General features: G+C 43.9%; 9 non-coding genes and 4 pseudogenes across 9 annotated transcripts; all 13 read left to right on the top strand.

The window, feature by feature from the left end:
- The first annotated feature begins 275 nt into the window (after positions 1 to 275).
- LOC141194015 (U2 spliceosomal RNA) lies at positions 276 to 466 on the top strand. The gene has a single exon (XR_012266813.1). It is a non-coding gene; the product is annotated as a U2 spliceosomal RNA (small nuclear RNA).
- A 1,115-nt stretch (positions 467 to 1,581) lies between these two features.
- Positions 1,582 to 1,772, top strand: LOC141194027 (U2 spliceosomal RNA). The gene has a single exon (XR_012266824.1). It is a non-coding gene; the product is annotated as a U2 spliceosomal RNA (small nuclear RNA).
- Positions 1,773 to 2,887: 1,115 nt separating this feature from the next.
- LOC141194248 (U2 spliceosomal RNA) lies at positions 2,888 to 3,078 on the top strand. The gene has a single exon (XR_012267035.1). It is a non-coding gene; the product is annotated as a U2 spliceosomal RNA (small nuclear RNA).
- Positions 3,079 to 4,193: 1,115 nt separating this feature from the next.
- Positions 4,194 to 4,285, top strand: LOC141193789 (U2 spliceosomal RNA; annotated as a pseudogene).
- Positions 4,286 to 5,079: 794 nt separating this feature from the next.
- Positions 5,080 to 5,263, top strand: LOC141193697 (U2 spliceosomal RNA). The gene has a single exon (XR_012266583.1). It is a non-coding gene; the product is annotated as a U2 spliceosomal RNA (small nuclear RNA).
- Positions 5,264 to 6,378: 1,115 nt separating this feature from the next.
- On the top strand, positions 6,379 to 6,470 carry LOC141193790 (U2 spliceosomal RNA; annotated as a pseudogene).
- Positions 6,471 to 7,264: 794 nt separating this feature from the next.
- On the top strand, positions 7,265 to 7,447 carry LOC141193699 (U2 spliceosomal RNA). The gene has a single exon (XR_012266584.1). It is a non-coding gene; the product is annotated as a U2 spliceosomal RNA (small nuclear RNA).
- Positions 7,448 to 8,562: 1,115 nt separating this feature from the next.
- LOC141193791 (U2 spliceosomal RNA) lies at positions 8,563 to 8,654 on the top strand (annotated as a pseudogene).
- Positions 8,655 to 9,448: 794 nt separating this feature from the next.
- On the top strand, positions 9,449 to 9,631 carry LOC141193700 (U2 spliceosomal RNA). Its single transcript, XR_012266585.1, has one exon. It is a non-coding gene; the product is annotated as a U2 spliceosomal RNA (small nuclear RNA).
- Positions 9,632 to 10,746: 1,115 nt separating this feature from the next.
- Positions 10,747 to 10,937, top strand: LOC141194039 (U2 spliceosomal RNA). The gene has a single exon (XR_012266835.1). It is a non-coding gene; the product is annotated as a U2 spliceosomal RNA (small nuclear RNA).
- Positions 10,938 to 12,052: 1,115 nt separating this feature from the next.
- On the top strand, positions 12,053 to 12,243 carry LOC141194050 (U2 spliceosomal RNA). The gene has a single exon (XR_012266846.1). It is a non-coding gene; the product is annotated as a U2 spliceosomal RNA (small nuclear RNA).
- A 6,110-nt stretch (positions 12,244 to 18,353) lies between these two features.
- Positions 18,354 to 18,529, top strand: LOC141193725 (U2 spliceosomal RNA; annotated as a pseudogene).
- A 1,115-nt stretch (positions 18,530 to 19,644) lies between these two features.
- Positions 19,645 to 19,835, top strand: LOC141194061 (U2 spliceosomal RNA). Its single transcript, XR_012266857.1, has one exon. It is a non-coding gene; the product is annotated as a U2 spliceosomal RNA (small nuclear RNA).
- Positions 19,836 to 20,665: the final 830 nt, after the last annotated feature.

A 20,665-nucleotide genomic window follows, 5' to 3' on the forward strand; every position in this document is an offset into this window, starting at 1 on the left:
TTCCACCCCACCCCCCGCCTTAATTGGTTCTCCTCCCTTCCAACGGTGTTGAGGCGGGTGGGAACAGCAGGGGGTGAAGGTGCTGTGTTTAAAGAGGTGGAGTTATGCAGATCTAAAACGCGTGGATTGCAGCAGCAGCAAGCCGAAAAGTGCAGGCATGTAAGGGATCTAGAGGTTGACAACATGTCTTCTTAACGGGAGTCCAGGAGCTCATCTCCACAAATGGACTTTTCAGGATCCTTGGGTGGCTCCGTAGTTTGAAACCAATTCTGGTTATCGCTTCTCGGCCTTTTGGCTAAGATCAAGTGTAGTATCTGTTCTTATCAGTTTAATATCTGATACGTCCCCTATCTGGGGACCATATATTAAATGGATTTTTAGAACAGGGAGATGGAAAAAGAGCTTGCTCTGTCCACTCCACGCATTGACCTGGTATTGCAGTATCTCCAGGACCGGTGCACCCCTTCTTTAATGCAGTTTCTAAAATCAGAAAGAATTGAATTCAATGTTTTTTGTTCATTTTGCTTGTTTGTCGGATTTTGGGATGGACTCTTTGGCTTTGCTTTTCTTCTCCTCATTGGATTTTTCATGTTCAAAGTTGCAGAAGCCAGATTACAAGCTCATTTTGGTTCAACTTCAGCAACTGTGCATTGCATTGCCATGTAATGTGATGCAATGCTATCTTTCTAGCTCTCCCTTTTTACTTCCTTTTGGATAAACAGACATATTAGGCAAGCATTTTGGAGCTTTCACCTAAATAACTACAGGTGGTGAGATAAGCTGCACAATATAATTGACCTTTCAGTATATTGTTGCACACACACCATCTATTTAGCAAATGCCCTTGTTATCAACAGCAGCCTTTTAAACTCACCTGAGCTAACAGGTATGTGCGCTGGTTACTCTGCTGCGCTTAAAATTTCTTTTTTGGTTTGCTACAATGCCTTTTCTGAAACGTTGTCTCCTTCTGCTGGAACACTGACTTCTTTCATTTAATGCCTGCAGACTATAAAAGAGAACCCAACCCAAAAAGTTTGGTTGATTAGTCTGTGGCATTCTGTTAAACTGTTGCTTATGGCGGTCTCTGTGAGCTTCTCAGCGACATTCAGCCAGCCAGGTATCCTGCCTGCAGTAGATGGAATGTGGCAATGGAACGCTGGCTGCGCGTGTCATAATAGGCTCTGAGCCTTTATATACCTGTGCACAGCAGCAGCCACCTTCAGTCTGCTGCTGGACAGCCAGCAGCAGCAGCAGCAGGAGAGGTATGTAATCAGGAGCCCTCCTGCTAAGGGTAGACAGCTGCTCGTTCCACCCCACCCCCCGCCTTAATTGGTTCTCCTCCCTTCCAACGGTGTTGAGGCGGGTGGGAACAGCAGGGGGTGAAGGTGCTGTGTTTAAAGAGGTGGAGTTATGCAGATCTAAAACGCGTGGATTGCAGCAGCAGCAAGCCGAAAAGTGCAGGCATGTAAGGGATCTAGAGGTTGACAACATGTCTTCTTAACGGGAGTCCAGGAGCTCATCTCCACAAATGGACTTTTCAGGATCCTTGGGTGGCTCCGTAGTTTGAAACCAATTCTGGTTATCGCTTCTCGGCCTTTTGGCTAAGATCAAGTGTAGTATCTGTTCTTATCAGTTTAATATCTGATACGTCCCCTATCTGGGGACCATATATTAAATGGATTTTTAGAACAGGGAGATGGAAAAAGAGCTTGCTCTGTCCACTCCACGCATTGACCTGGTATTGCAGTATCTCCAGGACCGGTGCACCCCTTCTTTAATGCAGTTTCTAAAATCAGAAAGAATTGAATTCAATGTTTTTTGTTCATTTTGCTTGTTTGTCGGATTTTGGGATGGACTCTTTGGCTTTGCTTTTCTTCTCCTCATTGGATTTTTCATGTTCAAAGTTGCAGAAGCCAGATTACAAGCTCATTTTGGTTCAACTTCAGCAACTGTGCATTGCATTGCCATGTAATGTGATGCAATGCTATCTTTCTAGCTCTCCCTTTTTACTTCCTTTTGGATAAACAGACATATTAGGCAAGCATTTTGGAGCTTTCACCTAAATAACTACAGGTGGTGAGATAAGCTGCACAATATAATTGACCTTTCAGTATATTGTTGCACACACACCATCTATTTAGCAAATGCCCTTGTTATCAACAGCAGCCTTTTAAACTCACCTGAGCTAACAGGTATGTGCGCTGGTTACTCTGCTGCGCTTAAAATTTCTTTTTTGGTTTGCTACAATGCCTTTTCTGAAACGTTGTCTCCTTCTGCTGGAACACTGACTTCTTTCATTTAATGCCTGCAGACTATAAAAGAGAACCCAACCCAAAAAGTTTGGTTGATTAGTCTGTGGCATTCTGTTAAACTGTTGCTTATGGCAGTCTCTGTGAGCTTCTCAGCGACATTCAGCCAGCCAGGTATCCTGCCTGCAGTAGATGGAATGTGGCAATGGAACGCTGGCTGCGCGTGTCATAATAGGCTCTGAGCCTTTATATACCTGTGCACAGCAGCAGCCACCTTCAGTCTGCTGCTGGACAGCCAGCAGCAGCAGCAGCAGGAGAGGTATGTAATCAGGAGCCCTCCTGCTAAGGGTAGACAGCTGCTCGTTCCACCCCACCCCCCGCCTTAATTGGTTCTCCTCCCTTCCAACGGTGTTGAGGCGGGTGGGAACAGCAGGGGGTGAAGGTGCTGTGTTTAAAGAGGTGGAGTTATGCAGATCTAAAACGCGTGGATTGCAGCAGCAGCAAGCCGAAAAGTGCAGGCATGTAAGGGATCTAGAGGTTGACAACATGTCTTCTTAACGGGAGTCCAGGAGCTCATCTCCACAAATGGACTTTTCAGGATCCTTGGGTGGCTCCGTAGTTTGAAACCAATTCTGGTTATCGCTTCTCGGCCTTTTGGCTAAGATCAAGTGTAGTATCTGTTCTTATCAGTTTAATATCTGATACGTCCCCTATCTGGGGACCATATATTAAATGGATTTTTAGAACAGGGAGATGGAAAAAGAGCTTGCTCTGTCCACTCCACGCATTGACCTGGTATTGCAGTATCTCCAGGACTGGTGCACCCCTTCTTTAATGCAGTTTCTAAAATCAGAAAGAATTGAATTCAATGTTTTTTGTTCATTTTGCTTGTTTGTCGGATTTTGGGATGGACTCTTTGGCTTTGCTTTTCTTCTCCTCATTGGATTTTTCATGTTCAAAGTTGCAGAAGCCAGATTACAAGCTCATTTTGGTTCAACTTCAGCAACTGTGCATTGCATTGCCATGTAATGTGATGCAATGCTATCTTTCTAGCTCTCCCTTTTTACTTCCTTTTGGATAAACAGACATATTAGGCAAGCATTTTGGAGCTTTCACCTAAATAACTACAGGTGGTGAGATAAGCTGCACAATATAATTGACCTTTCAGTATATTGTTGCACACACACCATCTATTTAGCAAATGCCCTTGTTATCAACAGCAGCCTTTTAAACTCACCTGAGCTAACAGGTATGTGCGCTGGTTACTCTGCTGCGCTTAAAATTTCTTTTTTGGTTTGCTACAATGCCTTTTCTGAAACGTTGTCTCCTTCTGCTGGAACACTGACTTCTTTCATTTAATGCCTGCAGACTATAAAAGAGAACCCAACCCAAAAAGTTTGGTTGATTAGTCTGTGGCATTCTGTTAAACTGTTGCTTATGGCGGTCTCTGTGAGCTTCTCAGCGACATTCAGCCAGCCAGGTATCCTGCCTGCAGTAGATGGAATGTGGCAATGGAACGCTGGCTGCGCGTGTCATAATAGGCTCTGAGCCTTTATATACCTGTGCACAGCAGCAGCCACCTTCAGTCTGCTGCTGGACAGCCAGCAGCAGCAGCAGCAGGAGAGGTATGTAATCAGGAGCCCTCCTGCTAAGGGTAGACAGCTGCTCGTTTCACCCCACCCCCCGCCTTAATTGGTTCTCCTCCCTTCCAACGGTGTTGAGGCGGGTGGGAACAGCAGGGGGTGAAGGTGCTGTGTTTAAAGAGGTGGAGTTATGCAGATCTAAAACGCGTGGATTGCAGCAGCAGCAAGCCGAAAAGTGCAGGCATGTAAGGGATCTAGAGGTTGACAACATGTCTTCTTAACGGGAGTCCAGGAGCTCATCTCCACAAATGGACTTTTCAGGATCCTTGGGTGGCTCCGTAGTTTGAAACCAATTCTGGTTATCGCTTCTCGGCCTTTTGGCTAAGATCAAGTGTAGTATCTTTCGAAAAGGCGGTTTTGGATGTTGGCCGCCCTAGTAGATTGATACATTATGCACACTGGGGTTTAGGCGCTTGTTAGTACGCCAGGTGGCTAATATAGTCATCTGGTGGAAAGCATGGCCCCCCAGGATCGACGCCATTGGGCCGGGGAAGATCGAAAGCCCGAAGTGTGAAGTGCCCCAGGAGTGGTGACCCTGGGGTGCCTTAACTCACTGGGATTGGGAACCCCACTTGAGTTTATGGCACATTTGCACAAGCACTTCAAATTTTCTTTCTTCGCACACACCCTTATTCCGGGCCTTCTGGCCTTAGGATGGGGAATTTTTCAATTCCCGGTCGAAGGTCCGGGCAGTATTATACTGTGAAACCTTCACTATTTATTTAATTTCTTTGTCACTGTGTGTCCACTTATTCACGTGTGTCACGTCCTACTAGGATTTTGTCGGGATGCGGTTCCCTTACGGGTTCCTCTCTTGGCAGGTCTAGGGGGGGAGTGTGTGGCCATCAGGTTCCGCTCCCCCCTGAACCCCCCTGGCTCTCCTCTTTCGGGAGGAGAGCGTTGTTGGCTCCCCTCTTCCGGGAGGGGAGCACAGTCTTTGGCTCCCAGTGCCTTGCTTGGGTGAGAACTCGGGCAGGTGCTGGGGGTAAGATTGGGTCGCCTCTGGCTTCGGCTGGAGGTGGCTTTTTGTCCCTGTTCCTCGCTGTGGCCTTTTGGCTCGGAGGGACGGGGAATGGTTTGGGGGACCCTTCTCCTTTTGGAGAGGGTTTCAAGAAGACCAGCATCCTAGTGCACTTTTTTTGTGGCACTTGTCACTTTTTTAAGCGCACTTGGGTTTTGTACACGAATTCGGGCTTTCAAAAAAAAAAAAAAAAAAAATCTGTTCTTATCAGTTTAATATCTGATACGTCCCCTATCTGGGGACCATATATTAAATGGATTTTTAGAACAGGGAGATGGAAAAAGAGCTTGCTCTGTCCACTCCACGCATTGACCTGGTATTGCAGTATCTCCAGGACCGGTGCACCCCTTCTTTAATGCAGTTTCTAAAATCAGAAAGAATTGAATTCAATGTTTTTTGTTCATTTTGCTTGTTTGTCGGATTTTGGGATGGACTCTTTGGCTTTGCTTTTCTTCTCCTCATTGGATTTTTCATGTTCAAAGTTGCAGAAGCCAGATTACAAGCTCATTTTGGTTCAACTTCAGCAACTGTGCATTGCATTGCCATGTAATGTGATGCAATGCTATCTTTCTAGCTCTCCCTTTTTACTTCCTTTTGGATAAACAGACATATTAGGCAAGCATTTTGGAGCTTTCACCTAAATAACTACAGGTGGTGAGATAAGCTGCACAATATAATTGACCTTTCAGTATATTGTTGCACACACACCATCTATTTAGCAAATGCCCTTGTTATCAACAGCAGCCTTTTAAACTCACCTGAGCTAACAGGTATGTGCGCTGGTTACTCTGCTGCGCTTAAAATTTCTTTTTTGGTTTGCTACAATGCCTTTTCTGAAACGTTGTCTCCTTCTGCTGGAACACTGACTTCTTTCATTTAATGCCTGCAGACTATAAAAGAGAACCCAACCCAAAAAGTTTGGTTGATTAGTCTGTGGCATTCTGTTAAACTGTTGCTTATGGCGGTCTCTGTGAGCTTCTCAGCGACATTCAGCCAGCCAGGTATCCTGCCTGCAGTAGATGGAATGTGGCAATGGAACGCTGGCTGCGCGTGTCATAATAGGCTCTGAGCCTTTATATACCTGTGCACAGCAGCAGCCACCTTCAGTCTGCTGCTGGACAGCCAGCAGCAGCAGCAGCAGGAGAGGTATGTAATCAGGAGCCCTCCTGCTAAGGGTAGACAGCTGCTCGTTCCACCCCACCCCCCGCCTTAATTGGTTCTCCTCCCTTCCAACGGTGTTGAGGCGGGTGGGAACAGCAGGGGGTGAAGGTGCTGTGTTTAAAGAGGTGGAGTTATGCAGATCTAAAACGCGTGGATTGCAGCAGCAGCAAGCCGAAAAGTGCAGGCATGTAAGGGATCTAGAGGTTGACAACATGTCTTCTTAACGGGAGTCCAGGAGCTCATCTCCACAAATGGACTTTTCAGGATCCTTGGGTGGCTCCGTAGTTTGAAACCAATTCTGGTTATCGCTTCTCGGCCTTTTGGCTAAGATCAAGTGTAGTATCTTTCGAAAAGGCGGTTTTGGATGTTGGCCGCCCTAGTAGATTGATACATTATGCACACTGGGGTTTAGGCGCTTGTTAGTACGCCAGGTGGCTAATATAGTCATCTGGTGGAAAGCATGGCCCCCCAGGATCGACGCCATTGGGCCGGGGAAGATCGAAAGCCCGAAGTGTGAAGTGCCCCAGGAGTGGTGACCCTGGGGTGCCTTAACTCACTGGGATTGGGAACCCCACTTGAGTTTATGGCACATTTGCACAAGCACTTCAAATTTTCTTTCTTCGCACACACCCTTATTCCGGGCCTTCTGGCCTTAGGATGGGGAATTTTTCAATTCCCGGTCGAAGGTCCGGGCAGTATTATACTGTGAAACCTTCACTATTTATTTAATTTCTTTGTCACTGTGTGTCCACTTATTCACGTGTGTCACGTCCTACTAGGATTTTGTCGGGATGCGGTTCCCTTACGGGTTCCTCTCTTGGCAGGTCTAGGGGGGGAGTGTGTGGCCATCAGGTTCCGCTCCCCCCTGAACCCCCCTGGCTCTCCTCTTTCGGGAGGAGAGCGTTGTTGGCTCCCCTCTTCCGGGAGGGGAGCACAGTCTTTGGCTCCCAGTGCCTTGCTCGGGTGAGAACTCGGGCAGGTGTTGGGGGTAAGATTGGGTCGCCTCTGGCTTCGGCTGGAGGTGGCTTTTTGTCCCTGTTCCTCGCTGTGGCCTTTTGGCTCGGAGGGACGGGGAATGGTTTGGGGGACCCTTCTCCTTTTGGAGAGGGTTTCAAGAAGACCAGCATCCTAGTGCACTTTTTTTGTGGCACTTGTCACTTTTTTAAGCGCACTCGGGTTTTGTACACGAATTCGGGCTTTCAAAAAAAAAAAAAAAAAAATCTGTTCTTATCAGTTTAATATCTGATACGTCCCCTATCTGGGGACCATATATTAAATGGATTTTTAGAACAGGGAGATGGAAAAAGAGCTTGCTCTGTCCACTCCACGCATTGACCTGGTATTGCAGTATCTCCAGGACCGGTGCACCCCTTCTTTAATGCAGTTTCTAAAATCAGAAAGAATTGAATTCAATGTTTTTTGTTCATTTTGCTTGTTTCTCGGATTTTGGGATGGACTCTTTGGCTTTGCTTTTCTTCTCCTCATTGGATTTTTCATGTTCAAAGTTGCAGAAGCCAGATTACAAGCTCATTTTGGTTCAACTTCAGCAACTGTGCATTGCATTGCCATGTAATGTGATGCAATGCTATCTTTCTAGCTCTCCCTTTTTACTTCCTTTTGGATAAACAGACATATTAGGCAAGCATTTTGGAGCTTTCACCTAAATAACTACAGGTGGTGAGATAAGCTGCACAATATAATTGACCTTTCAGTATATTGTTGCACACACACCATCTATTTAGCAAATGCCCTTGTTATCAACAGCAGCCTTTTAAACTCACCTGAGCTAACAGGTATGTGCGCTGGTTACTCTGCTGCGCTTAAAATTTCTTTTTTGGTTTGCTACAATGCCTTTTCTGAAACGTTGTCTCCTTCTGCTGGAACACTGACTTCTTTCATTTAATGCCTGCAGACTATAAAAGAGAACCCAACCCAAAAAGTTTGGTTGATTAGTCTGTGGCATTCTGTTAAACTGTTGCTTATGGCGGTCTCTGTGAGCTTCTCAGCGACATTCAGCCAGCCAGGTATCCTGCCTGCAGTAGATGGAATGTGGCAATGGAACGCTGGCTGCGCGTGTCATAATAGGCTCTGAGCCTTTATATACCTGTGCACAGCAGCAGCCACCTTCAGTCTGCTGCTGGACAGCCAGCAGCAGCAGCAGCAGGAGAGGTATGTAATCAGGAGCCCTCCTGCTAAGGGTAGACAGCTGCTCGTTCCACCCCACCCCCCGCCTTAATTGGTTCTCCTCCCTTCCAACGGTGTTGAGGCGGGTGGGAACAGCAGGGGGTGAAGGTGCTGTGTTTAAAGAGGTGGAGTTATGCAGATCTAAAACGCGTGGATTGCAGCAGCAGCAAGCCGAAAAGTGCAGGCATGTAAGGGATCTAGAGGTTGACAACATGTCTTCTTAACGGGAGTCCAGGAGCTCATCTCCACAAATGGACTTTTCAGGATCCTTGGGTGGCTCCGTAGTTTGAAACCAATTCTGGTTATCGCTTCTCGGCCTTTTGGCTAAGATCAAGTGTAGTATCTTTCGAAAAGGCGGTTTTGGATGTTGGCCGCCCTAGTAGATTGATACATTATGCACACTGGGGTTTAGGCGCTTGTTAGTACGCCAGGTGGCTAATATAGTCATCTGGTGGAAAGCATGGCCCCCCAGGATCGACGCCATTGGGCCGGGGAAGATCGAAAGCCCGAAGTGTGAAGTGCCCCAGGAGTGGTGACCCTGGGGTGCCTTAACTCACTGGGATTGGGAACCCCACTTGAGTTTATGGCACATTTGCACAAGCACTTCAAATTTTCTTTCTTCGCACACACCCTTATTCCGGGCCTTCTGGCCTTAGGATGGGGAATTTTTCAATTCCCGGTCGAAGGTCCGGGCAGTATTATACTGTGAAACCTTCACTATTTATTTAATTTCTTTGTCACTGTGTGTCCACTTATTCACGTGTGTCACGTCCTACTAGGATTTTGTCGGGATGCGGTTCCCTTACGGGTTCCTCTCTTGGCAGGTCTAGGGGGGGAGTGTGTGGCCATCAGGTTCCGCTCCCCCCTGAACCCCCCTGGCTCTCCTCTTTCGGGAGGAGAGCGTTGTTGGCTCCCCTCTTCCGGGAGGGGAGCACAGTCTTTGGCTCCCAGTGCCTTGCTCGGGTGAGAACTCGGGCAGGTGTTGGGGGTAAGATTGGGTCGCCTCTGGCTTCGGCTGGAGGTGGCTTTTTGTCCCTGTTCCTCGCTGTGGCCTTTTGGCTCGGAGGGACGGGGAATGGTTTGGGGGACCCTTCTCCTTTTGGAGAGGGTTTCAAGAAGACCAGCATCCTAGTGCACTTTTTTTGTGGCACTTGTCACTTTTTTAAGCGCACTCGGGTTTTGTACACGAATTCGGGCTTTCAAAAAAAAAAAAAAAAAAATCTGTTCTTATCAGTTTAATATCTGATACGTCCCCTATCTGGGGACCATATATTAAATGGATTTTTAGAACAGGGAGATGGAAAAAGAGCTTGCTCTGTCCACTCCACGCATTGACCTGGTATTGCAGTATCTCCAGGACCGGTGCACCCCTTCTTTAATGCAGTTTCTAAAATCAGAAAGAATTGAATTCAATGTTTTTTGTTCATTTTGCTTGTTTCTCGGATTTTGGGATGGACTCTTTGGCTTTGCTTTTCTTCTCCTCATTGGATTTTTCATGTTCAAAGTTGCAGAAGCCAGATTACAAGCTCATTTTGGTTCAACTTCAGCAACTGTGCATTGCATTGCCATGTAATGTGATGCAATGCTATCTTTCTAGCTCTCCCTTTTTACTTCCTTTTGGATAAACAGACATATTAGGCAAGCATTTTGGAGCTTTCACCTAAATAACTACAGGTGGTGAGATAAGCTGCACAATATAATTGACCTTTCAGTATATTGTTGCACACACACCATCTATTTAGCAAATGCCCTTGTTATCAACAGCAGCCTTTTAAACTCACCTGAGCTAACAGGTATGTGCGCTGGTTACTCTGCTGCGCTTAAAATTTCTTTTTTGGTTTGCTACAATGCCTTTTCTGAAACGTTGTCTCCTTCTGCTGGAACACTGACTTCTTTCATTTAATGCCTGCAGACTATAAAAGAGAACCCAACCCAAAAAGTTTGGTTGATTAGTCTGTGGCATTCTGTTAAACTGTTGCTTATGGCGGTCTCTGTGAGCTTCTCAGCGACATTCAGCCAGCCAGGTATCCTGCCTGCAGTAGATGGAATGTGGCAATGGAACGCTGGCTGCGCGTGTCATAATAGGCTCTGAGCCTTTATATACCTGTGCACAGCAGCAGCCACCTTCAGTCTGCTGCTGGACAGCCAGCAGCAGCAGCAGCAGGAGAGGTATGTAATCAGGAGCCCTCCTGCTAAGGGTAGACAGCTGCTCGTTCCACCCCACCCCCCGCCTTAATTGGTTCTCCTCCCTTCCAACGGTGTTGAGGCGGGTGGGAACAGCAGGGGGTGAAGGTGCTGTGTTTAAAGAGGTGGAGTTATGCAGATCTAAAACGCGTGGATTGCAGCAGCAGCAAGCCGAAAAGTGCAGGCATGTAAGGGATCTAGAGGTTGACAACATGTCTTCTTAACGGGAGTCCAGGAGCTCATCTCCACAAATGGACTTTTCAGGATCCTTGGGTGGCTCCGTAGTTTGAAACCAATTCTGGTTATCGCTTCTCGGCCTTTTGGCTAAGATCAAGTGTAGTATCTGTTCTTATCAGTTTAATATCTGATACGTCCCCTATCTGGGGACCATATATTAAATGGATTTTTAGAACAGGGAGATGGAAAAAGAGCTTGCTCTGTCCACTCCACGCATTGACCTGGTATTGCAGTATCTCCAGGACCGGTGCACCCCTTCTTTAATGCAGTTTCTAAAATCAGAAAGAATTGAATTCAATGTTTTTTGTTCATTTTGCTTGTTTGTCGGATTTTGGGATGGACTCTTTGGCTTTGCTTTTCTTCTCCTCATTGGATTTTTCATGTTCAAAGTTGCAGAAGCCAGATTACAAGCTCATTTTGGTTCAACTTCAGCAACTGTGCATTGCATTGCCATGTAATGTGATGCAATGCTATCTTTCTAGCTCTCCCTTTTTACTTCCTTTTGGATAAACAGACATATTAGGCAAGCATTTTGGAGCTTTCACCTAAATAACTACAGGTGGTGAGATAAGCTGCACAATATAATTGACCTTTCAGTATATTGTTGCACACACACCATCTATTTAGCAAATGCCCTTGTTATCAACAGCAGCCTTTTAAACTCACCTGAGCTAACAGGTATGTGCGCTGGTTACTCTGCTGCGCTTAAAATTTCTTTTTTGGTTTGCTACAATGCCTTTTCTGAAACGTTGTCTCCTTCTGCTGGAACACTGACTTCTTTCATTTAATGCCTGCAGACTATAAAAGAGAACCCAACCCAAAAAGTTTGGTTGATTAGTCTGTGGCATTCTGTTAAACTGTTGCTTATGGCGGTCTCTGTGAGCTTCTCAGCGACATTCAGCCAGCCAGGTATCCTGCCTGCAGTAGATGGAATGTGGCAATGGAACGCTGGCTGCGCGTGTCATAATAGGCTCTGAGCCTTTATATACCTGTGCACAGCAGCAGCCACCTTCAGTCTGCTGCTGGACAGCCAGCAGCAGCAGCAGCAGGAGAGGTATGTAATCAGGAGCCCTCCTGCTAAGGGTAGACAGCTGCTCGTTCCACCCCACCCCCCGCCTTAATTGGTTCTCCTCCCTTCCAACGGTGTTGAGGCGGGTGGGAACAGCAGGGGGTGAAGGTGCTGTGTTTAAAGAGGTGGAGTTATGCAGATCTAAAACGCGTGGATTGCAGCAGCAGCAAGCCGAAAAGTGCAGGCATGTAAGGGATCTAGAGGTTGACAACATGTCTTCTTAACGGGAGTCCAGGAGCTCATCTCCACAAATGGACTTTTCAGGATCCTTGGGTGGCTCCGTAGTTTGAAACCAATTCTGGTTATCGCTTCTCGGCCTTTTGGCTAAGATCAAGTGTAGTATCTGTTCTTATCAGTTTAATATCTGATACGTCCCCTATCTGGGGACCATATATTAAATGGATTTTTAGAACAGGGAGATGGAAAAAGAGCTTGCTCTGTCCACTCCACGCATTGACCTGGTATTGCAGTATCTCCAGGACCGGTGCACCCCTTCTTTAATGCAGTTTCTAAAATCAGAAAGAATTGAATTCAATGTTTTTTGTTCATTTTGCTTGTTTGTCGGATTTTGGGATGGACTCTTTGGCTTTGCTTTTCTTCTCCTCATTGGATTTTTCATGTTCAAAGTTGCAGAAGCCAGATTACAAGCTCATTTTGGTTCAACTTCAGCAACTGTGCATTGCATTGCCATGTAATGTGATGCAATGCTATCTTTCTAGCTCTCCCTTTTTACTTCCTTTTGGATAAACAGACATATTAGGCAAGCATTTTGGAGCTTTCACCTAAATAACTACAGGTGGTGAGATAAGCTGCACAATATAATTGACCTTTCAGTATATTGTTGCACACACACCATCTATTTAGCAAATGCCCTTGTTATCAACAGCAGCCTTTTAAACTCACCTGAGCTAACAGGTATGTGCGCTGGTTACTCTGCTGCGCTTAAAATTTCTTTTTTGGTTTGCTACAATGCCTTTTCTGAAACGTCTCCTTCTGCTGGAACACTGACTTCTTTCATTTAATGCCTGCAGACTATAAAAGAGAACCCAACCCAAAAAGTTTGGTTGATTAGTCTGTGGCATTCTGTTAAACTGTTGCTTATGGCGGTCTCTGTGAGCTTCTCAGCGACATTCAGCCAGCCAGGTATCCTGCCTGCAGTAGATGGAATGTGGCAATGGAACGCTGGCTGCGCGTGTCATAATAGGCTCTGAGCCTTTATATACCTGTGCACAGCAGCAGCCACCTTCAGTCTGCTGCTGGACAGCCAGCAGCAGCAGCAGCAGGAGAGGTATGTAATCAGGAGCCCTCCTGCTAAGGGTAGACAGCTGCTCGTTCCACCCCACCCCCCGCCTTAATTGGTTCTCCTCCCTTCCAACGGTGTTGAGGCGGGTGGGAACAGCAGGGGGTGAAGGTGCTGTGTTTAAAGAGGTGGAGTTATGCAGATCTAAAACGCGTGGATTGCAGCAGCAGCAAGCCGAAAAGTGCAGGCATGTAAGGGATCTAGAGGTTGACAACATGTCTTCTTAACGGGAGTCCAGGAGCTCATCTCCACAAATGGACTTTTCAGGATCCTTGGGTGGCTCCGTAGTTTGAAACCAATTCTGGTTATCGCTTCTCGGCCTTTTGGCACGATCCTTGTGATTGGTGTCAGGAGGCAGGTTCGTGATCACTGGAATTCTTTCTCGGCCTTTTCCGATTGGAACTGCTGCTATTGGGAAGGAAGGAAGGTGTTTCTCGTACCTTTCGGCGTGGAAGGAATTCTGGATCGTGGAGGAGGATTTCTTCAGGACTGGAGTTCTGGACGCTGCTGAACAGAAGGGATCGAGTCTGGTGCTGTTATTTTTGGACGTCATCGGGCTTTCTTTTGAATTTTCTCTGTGTGGAAATGGAGATGAATTTGGATCAGGACGATGCCTACATGAAGGACACCATCCGGTTTGAGGTGAGTGTGGAATTTAGGCAAGTTAAAAACTTGGACTTTTTGTACAGGAAAGTCTTTACTCCTATCTTGCATATCAGCAAGGATGAGTACTTTTGTGTTCAGTCATTTTCTAACAGAGGAGTACACGATGTGACTTTGAGAGGTGCTGGTGTATGTGAGAGGGTTTTTTCCAGTTTTAGATATGCTGCAGCCTGTGAGCATAGTGAGGTATTGGAAGGAATTTCAGCCACGCCTCGCTTTCAATTTGATCAAAGGATGCTAACAATACATATGTATAACCCTTTCATATCTGATGAGCAAGTGACTTCATACTTAAGAAGGTTTTGCTCCGTATTAATTATGAAAAAACGTTGTACGACTGGTTTTGGGGCCTGGAACGGCAAAAGACTGTATCAGGTCGTTTTTAAAAAGGACCCGTCAGTGGAGGGGGGTGTCTTAAGACCCCCACCAGTCGTGTTCATAAATAGAGATAGAGGCTTTTTGTTTTTTTCTAATATGCCACCATATTGTAAACGATGTCGGAAATATGGCCATATGGATGAAAATTGCGCCCCTTGTGAAGTATGTTCTGGCCCGGTTCATCAGGCGAGAGAGTGCCCAATGCAAGCCAGGAAACATCTGAGGCTGATGCTGAAGATAAACAAGGGGATGGTGGGCAGATGGAGGATGGAGGATCAGAAAGTTCTTCTAATGTGGCGCAGGAAGTAGAGGTTCTGGCACCTCTAAGTAATAGAGAAAAAAGAGAAGAGAGGAAGAAAGCTGAAGAAAAGAAGAAAGAAGAAAGGAAGAAGGAAGAAAAGAAGAAGGAAGTAAAGAAGAAGGAAGAAAAGAAGAAGGAAGACAAGAAGAAGGAAGACAAGAAGAAAGAAGATAAAAAGAAAGAAGGAGAGAGGAAAGAAGATGGAAGAGAGGAAGGAACATTGGAAGAGGAAAAGGAGGGGCAACAAGGTATTGTGGATACAGTTGCTGCTCTGGCGGTATTATCAGAGATGTCGTCAGGGATTCCTTGTGCCCAGGAAAATATGGACTTAAGTTCAAAATCTTTGAAAAGGAGTACATGGGAAGAAGAGCAACAGGAGATCATGGAGGACTTGGGTGGGAAAAAATCTCGTGGTGACGCGTCTTCTTTGTTTGGGGATGTATCTCCCTCAAGTTCTTCTGATCAAGAATCCTTAATTGTGGATGTGAAATCACCTTTGGTAGATGAGGGCGGAGGGATTAGCCCTGGGCCTATTACTAGAAGATGATTACTGTTGTATCCCTGAATGTTCAGGGGTTGAACAATTTATACAAACGCACTGCATTATATGATTTTTTGAATAATGAGAAATGCGATTTTATTTTTTTACAAGAATGTAATTTAGAAAGGAAAATGAGCTATGAATATTTACGTGGAATATGGAAGGGTAACATGGTTTTTTCTGGTGGGAATGAATTGAAAAGTGATGGGGTGGGTTTTTTGTGCTCTAGTGAGTGGGAGGTGGTGAAGTATGAGGAAATTTACCCTGGTCGTATTCTATGTGTAGAAGTAATGAGGGAGGGTAAAAGGGTGCGTTGTTTTAATATTTATGCTCATACTGAGAAAAATCAAAGATTACATTTATTCGAGATTTTACAGCTTTTTTTATCAGGTGCGGATCCGATTTTAATTGGTGGGGATTTTAACTGCCAGTTAAATAATGTACGGGATGGGTCGGTAACCTGCCTTAAGAACATAATTTCTGCCTTCAGTTTAAAGGATGCATGGGCTATGGATGGTAGTAAAAAAGAATTTGAAGTTACGTGGTCAAACAGAGGTTTTACGTCTAGGATTGATCACTTTTTTATGTCTGATTCTTTTAAATGTTCCTCTTTTAAGACAAGTATTAATCCTTTTTCGGATCATAAGTTATTGGGATGCACTTTAGCAATAGACCCTTGCGGTAAGAAAAAACCTTCGCATTGGAAACTGAATGTTTCTTTATTACAGGGGGAGAATTTTAAAGAAGACTTTAAGGTTTTTTATAATGAATTAAAACTTAACAAAAAGGGTTTTAAGTGTATTTTAGACTGGTGGGATTTTATGAAGGGTAAGATCAGAACCTTCTTTGTTAAATTGGGAAAGAGGAAAGCGTATGAGAAAAGGCAGTTTTATGATGCGTTAAATGCTAATTTGCAGTGTTATTATTATTTTCAAAACAATGGAGTTAATATGGACAGCAGTATTAGTGAGGTAAAGGAGAAAATTCAGAATGCACTAAAAGAGAAGGGAAAAGAAATCATCTTCAACTCTAGGGTAAAGGTCCTGGATGAGGATGAGAAATGCACTAAGTTTTTCTTTAAAAAAATATGTGGAAAAAAGGATTTTATTGAGGTCTTAGAGGGTGAGGTGAGCCCAGAAGGGAAAGCATTGCAGGCCAAAATGTTTTATGATGATCTGTTTTCTCGAAAAAAGATTGATGAATCATTGAAAAACCATTTTTTAGAGGTTCTGGATAAAGCTCTTAGTGAGGAAGAAAAATTACTTTTATCTAGGGAGTTTACTAAGGAGGAGATATTTAATACTATTTGCACTTTACAAAATCAGAAGACACCAGGTGTGGATGGCCTCCCTGTGGAGTTTTACAGGGTTGTGTGGGATATTATAGGGGAAGATTTTTATGAGTTGTTTTCAGAAGTGGAGTCCTCTTTTAATATTCCCAAGTCATGGGCAGAAGGCCTTATTGTTTTATTATATAAAAAAGGAGGAAAAGAACTGATTAAAAATTGGAGGCCTATTACGCTGCTAAATACAGACTATAAAGTATATGCAAAACTATTGGCCAATAGATTAAAGAGTGTGATAGGGTCGGTTATTGAGGTGGATCAGTCTTGTGCAGTCCCGAATCGTAAGATTACCGACACGCTAATCTTACTGAGAGATATAATATGGGATGTGGCTGATAGGAAGCAGGACTTGGCCCTTGTTTCCCTTGATTTTGAGGAGGCATATGATAGGGTTGCTCATGAGTTTTTATTTGCCGTTTTAAAAAAAATAGGATGTCCTGGTGTTTTTATTGAACGTATTAAATGTCTGTATAAGTTATGTTTTAGTAAGATTTCTATTAATGGTTTTTTATCGGAAAATATTAATATTAATTGTGGGGTTAAGCAGGGGTGCCCCCTGTCGCCTATACTTTTCATTTGTGCAATAGAACCCCTTTTAACTGCTTTTAGGAAAGATAAAGTTATTAATGGCTTTTTTATTCCTGGCAGTAGGAATGACCAAGTGAAGGTTTTAGCTTATATGGATGATGTGTCAGTTTTAGTGCGGGACATTAAGAGTCTTCATAGAGTTTTAAGGACAGTTGTGTGGTTTGGTGGAGCATCTGGTTTTAAAATAAATTTAGAAAAATCAGGTGTTTTAACTATGGGTAAATTTCTTTTAAATTCGGATTGCATGCTGATGAGAGTAATGGAAATTAAAGTTTTAGGGGTATTTTTTACAGAGACATGTGGGAATGTGAGGAATTGGGAGTCCCTGCTTGAAAGGGTAAGGAAAAAGATTGATTTTTGGAACTTGAGAAGTTTAACAATGGAAGGCAAAATCTTGATAATAAAGCAGGTCTTACTTCCGATAATTTTATACATTTCAACTGTTTTTATACCTCCTATTAATGTAATGAAAAAGATAATTAAGTTATGTTTTAATTTCCTATGGAAGTCAAAAATGGAAAGGGTAAAAAGGGAAGAGTTGTACAAAATTAAAGGGAAAGGAGGGAAAGGCTTCCCAGACATCAGAACCTTCATTTATGCCAAGTATTTAGCTAATTGCATATGCACTTTATTAGGACCAGTTTCTAGGCTGAAAACCTTTTTAACATACAATTTGGGTTTTTTTATTAGAAAATACAAATGGTTACAAATGCATTTGGATCGGCCATATAAGTTTATGCCATCTGGGAATTATATTATTTTAGAAAAAATTCTGAGGGATTTTAAATTAATGAATATGGATCTTAAAATACTTGGAAATCATAAGAACATTTTAAAAGTCTTAGAAAGCAGGGTGATAGCTAGTCCGGTAGAGCGATTTTCCGATAATGTTGTAGATAAAATTTGGATTAATGCAAATTTTAAGTGTTTGACTAATGAACACAAGGACTTAATATTGTGTAGTATTAAAGACTGTCTGCCAACTCGAGATTTCCAATATAGAAGAGGATTGGTACGGTTTGAAAAATGTCCAAGACGTAAATGTGCTGCTGGCGAAACAGCTATGCACATTTTTTGGAACTGTTGTTATGCGCAATTAGTATGGAGAAAGATTAGTAATTTAGTTAAAGCTCTAAGTGGTGTTAATTTTCTAGATTTTAATAGGATTTTTTACGGGTTGGGTGTCAAGGATGAAGTGTTCAAGGTTGTATGGATAATTTTATCTTGTGTGAAAATGGCGCTTTGGAAAACTCGGAATATTTTGATTTTTAAACATAAGGAAGTATCGGTACAAGAATGTATTAAGTTATGCCTAAGTTATATGTTTTTATATTTCTGGAGAGATAAGGTGTTGTTTGGTGATAAAAAAGCTAATGAAATTTGGAAGCAAAAAGATTGGAATGTACTTACCTTGTGATGTTCTTGTTGCACCATATGTACCCCCCTGTAAAAAATGGAAATTCTAAAGTTAAAACGAAAATAAACTGGAATATGGAAAAAAAAAAAAAAAAATCTGTTCTTATCAGTTTAATATCTGATACGTCCCCTATCTGGGGACCATATATTAAATGGATTTTTAGAACAGGGAGATGGAAAAAGAGCTTGCTCTGTCCACTCCATGCATTGACCTGGTATTGCAGTATCTCCAGGACCGGTGCACCCCTTCTTTAATGCAGTTTCTAAAATCAGAAAGAATTGAATTCAATGTTTTTTGTTCATTTTGCTTGTTTGTCGGATTTTGGGATGGACTCTTTGGCTTTGCTTTTCTTCTCCTCATTGGATTTTTCATGTTCAAAGTTGCAGAAGCCAGATTACAAGCTAATTTTGGTTCAACTTCAGCAACTGTGCATTGCATTGCCATGTAATGTGATGCAATGCTATCTTTCTAGCTCTCCCTTTTTACTTCCTTTTGGATAAACAGACATATTAGGCAAGCATTTTGGAGCTTTCACCTAAATAACTACAGGTGGTGAGATAAGTTGCACAATATAATTGACCTTTCAGTATATTGTTGCACACACACCATCTATTTAGCAAATGCCCTTGTTATCAACAGCAGCCTTTTAAACTCACCTGAGCTAACAGGTATGTGCGCTGGTTACTCTGCTGCGCTTAAAATTTCTTTTTTGGTTTGCTACAATGCCTTTTCTGAAACGTTGTCTCCTTCTGCTGGAACACTGACTTCTTTCATTTAATGCCTGCAGACTATAAAAGAGAACCCAACCCAAAAAGTTTGGTTGATTAGTCTGTGGCATTCTGTTAAACTGTTGCTTATGGCGGTCTCTGTGAGCTTCTCAGCGACATTCAGCCAGCCAGGTATCCTGCCTGCAGTAGATGGAATGTGGCAATGGAACGCTGGCTGCGCGTGTCATAATAGGCTCTGAGCCTTTATATACCTGTGCACAGCAGTAGCCACCTTCAGTCTGCTGCTGGACAGCCAGCAGCAGCAGCAGCAGGAGAGGTATGTAATCAGGAGCCCTCCTGCTAAGGGTAGACAGCTGCTCGTTCCACCCCACCCCCCGCCTTAATTGGTTCTCCTCCCTTCCAACGGTGTTGAGGCGGGTGGGAACAGCAGGGGGTGAAGGTGCTGTGTTTAAAGAGGTGGAGTTATGCAGATCTAAAACGCGTGGATTGCAGCAGCAGCAAGCCGAAAAGTGCAGGCATGTAAGGGATCTAGAGGTTGACAACATGTCTTCTTAACGGGAGTCCAGGAGCTCATCTCCACAAATGGACTTTTCAGGATCCTTGGGTGGCTCCGTAGTTTGAAACCAATTCTGGTTATCGCTTCTCGGCCTTTTGGCTAAGATCAAGTGTAGTATCTGTTCTTATCAGTTTAATATCTGATACGTCCCCTATCTGGGGACCATATATTAAATGGATTTTTAGAACAGGGAGATGGAAAAAGAGCTTGCTCTGTCCACTCCACGCATTGACCTGGTATTGCAGTATCTCCAGGACCGGTGCACCCCTTCTTTAATGCAGTTTCTAAAATCAGAAAGAATTGAATTCAATGTTTTTTGTTCATTTTGCTTGTTTGTCGGATTTTGGGATGGACTCTTTGGCTTTGCTTTTCTTCTCCTCATTGGATTTTTCATGTTCAAAGTTGCAGAAGCCAGATTACAAGCTCATTTTGGTTCAACTTCAGCAACTGTGCATTGCATTGCCATGTAATGTGATGCAATGCTATCTTTCTAGCTCTCCCTTTTTACTTCCTTTTGGATAAACAGACATATTAGGCAAGCATTTTGGAGCTTTCACCTAAATAACTACAGGTGGTGAGATAAGCTGCACAATATAATTGACCTTTCAGTATATTGTTGCACACACACCATCTATTTAGCAAATGCCCTTGTTATCAACAGCAGCCTTTTAAACTCACCTGAGCTAACAGGTATGTGCGCTGGTTACTCTGCTGCGCTTAAAATTTCTTTTTTGGTTTGCTACAATGCCTTTTCTGAAACGTTGTCTCCTTCTGCTGGAACACTGACTTCTTTCATTTAATGCCTGCAGACTATAAAAGAGAACCCAACCCAAAAAGTTTGGTTGATTAGTCTGTGGCATTCTGTTAAACTGTTGCTTATGGCGGTCTCTGTGAGCTTCTCAGCGACATTCAGCCAGCCAGGTATCCTGCCTGCAGTAGATGGAATGTGGCAATGGAACGCTGGCTGCGCGTGTCATAATAGGCTCTGAGCCTTTATATACCTGTGCACAGCAGCAGCCACCTTCAGTCTGCTGCTGGACAGCCAGCAGCAGCAGCAGCAGGAGAGGTATGTAATCAGGAGCCCTCCTGCTAAGGGTAGA

This window comes from Phyllobates terribilis, unplaced genomic scaffold, assembly GCF_046119375.1.
Source record: "Phyllobates terribilis strain yellow unplaced genomic scaffold, ASM4611937v1 Scaffold_66__1_contigs__length_7565176, whole genome shotgun sequence".
In the NCBI taxonomy this organism is placed as follows: Eukaryota; Metazoa; Chordata; class Amphibia; order Anura; family Dendrobatidae; genus Phyllobates; species Phyllobates terribilis.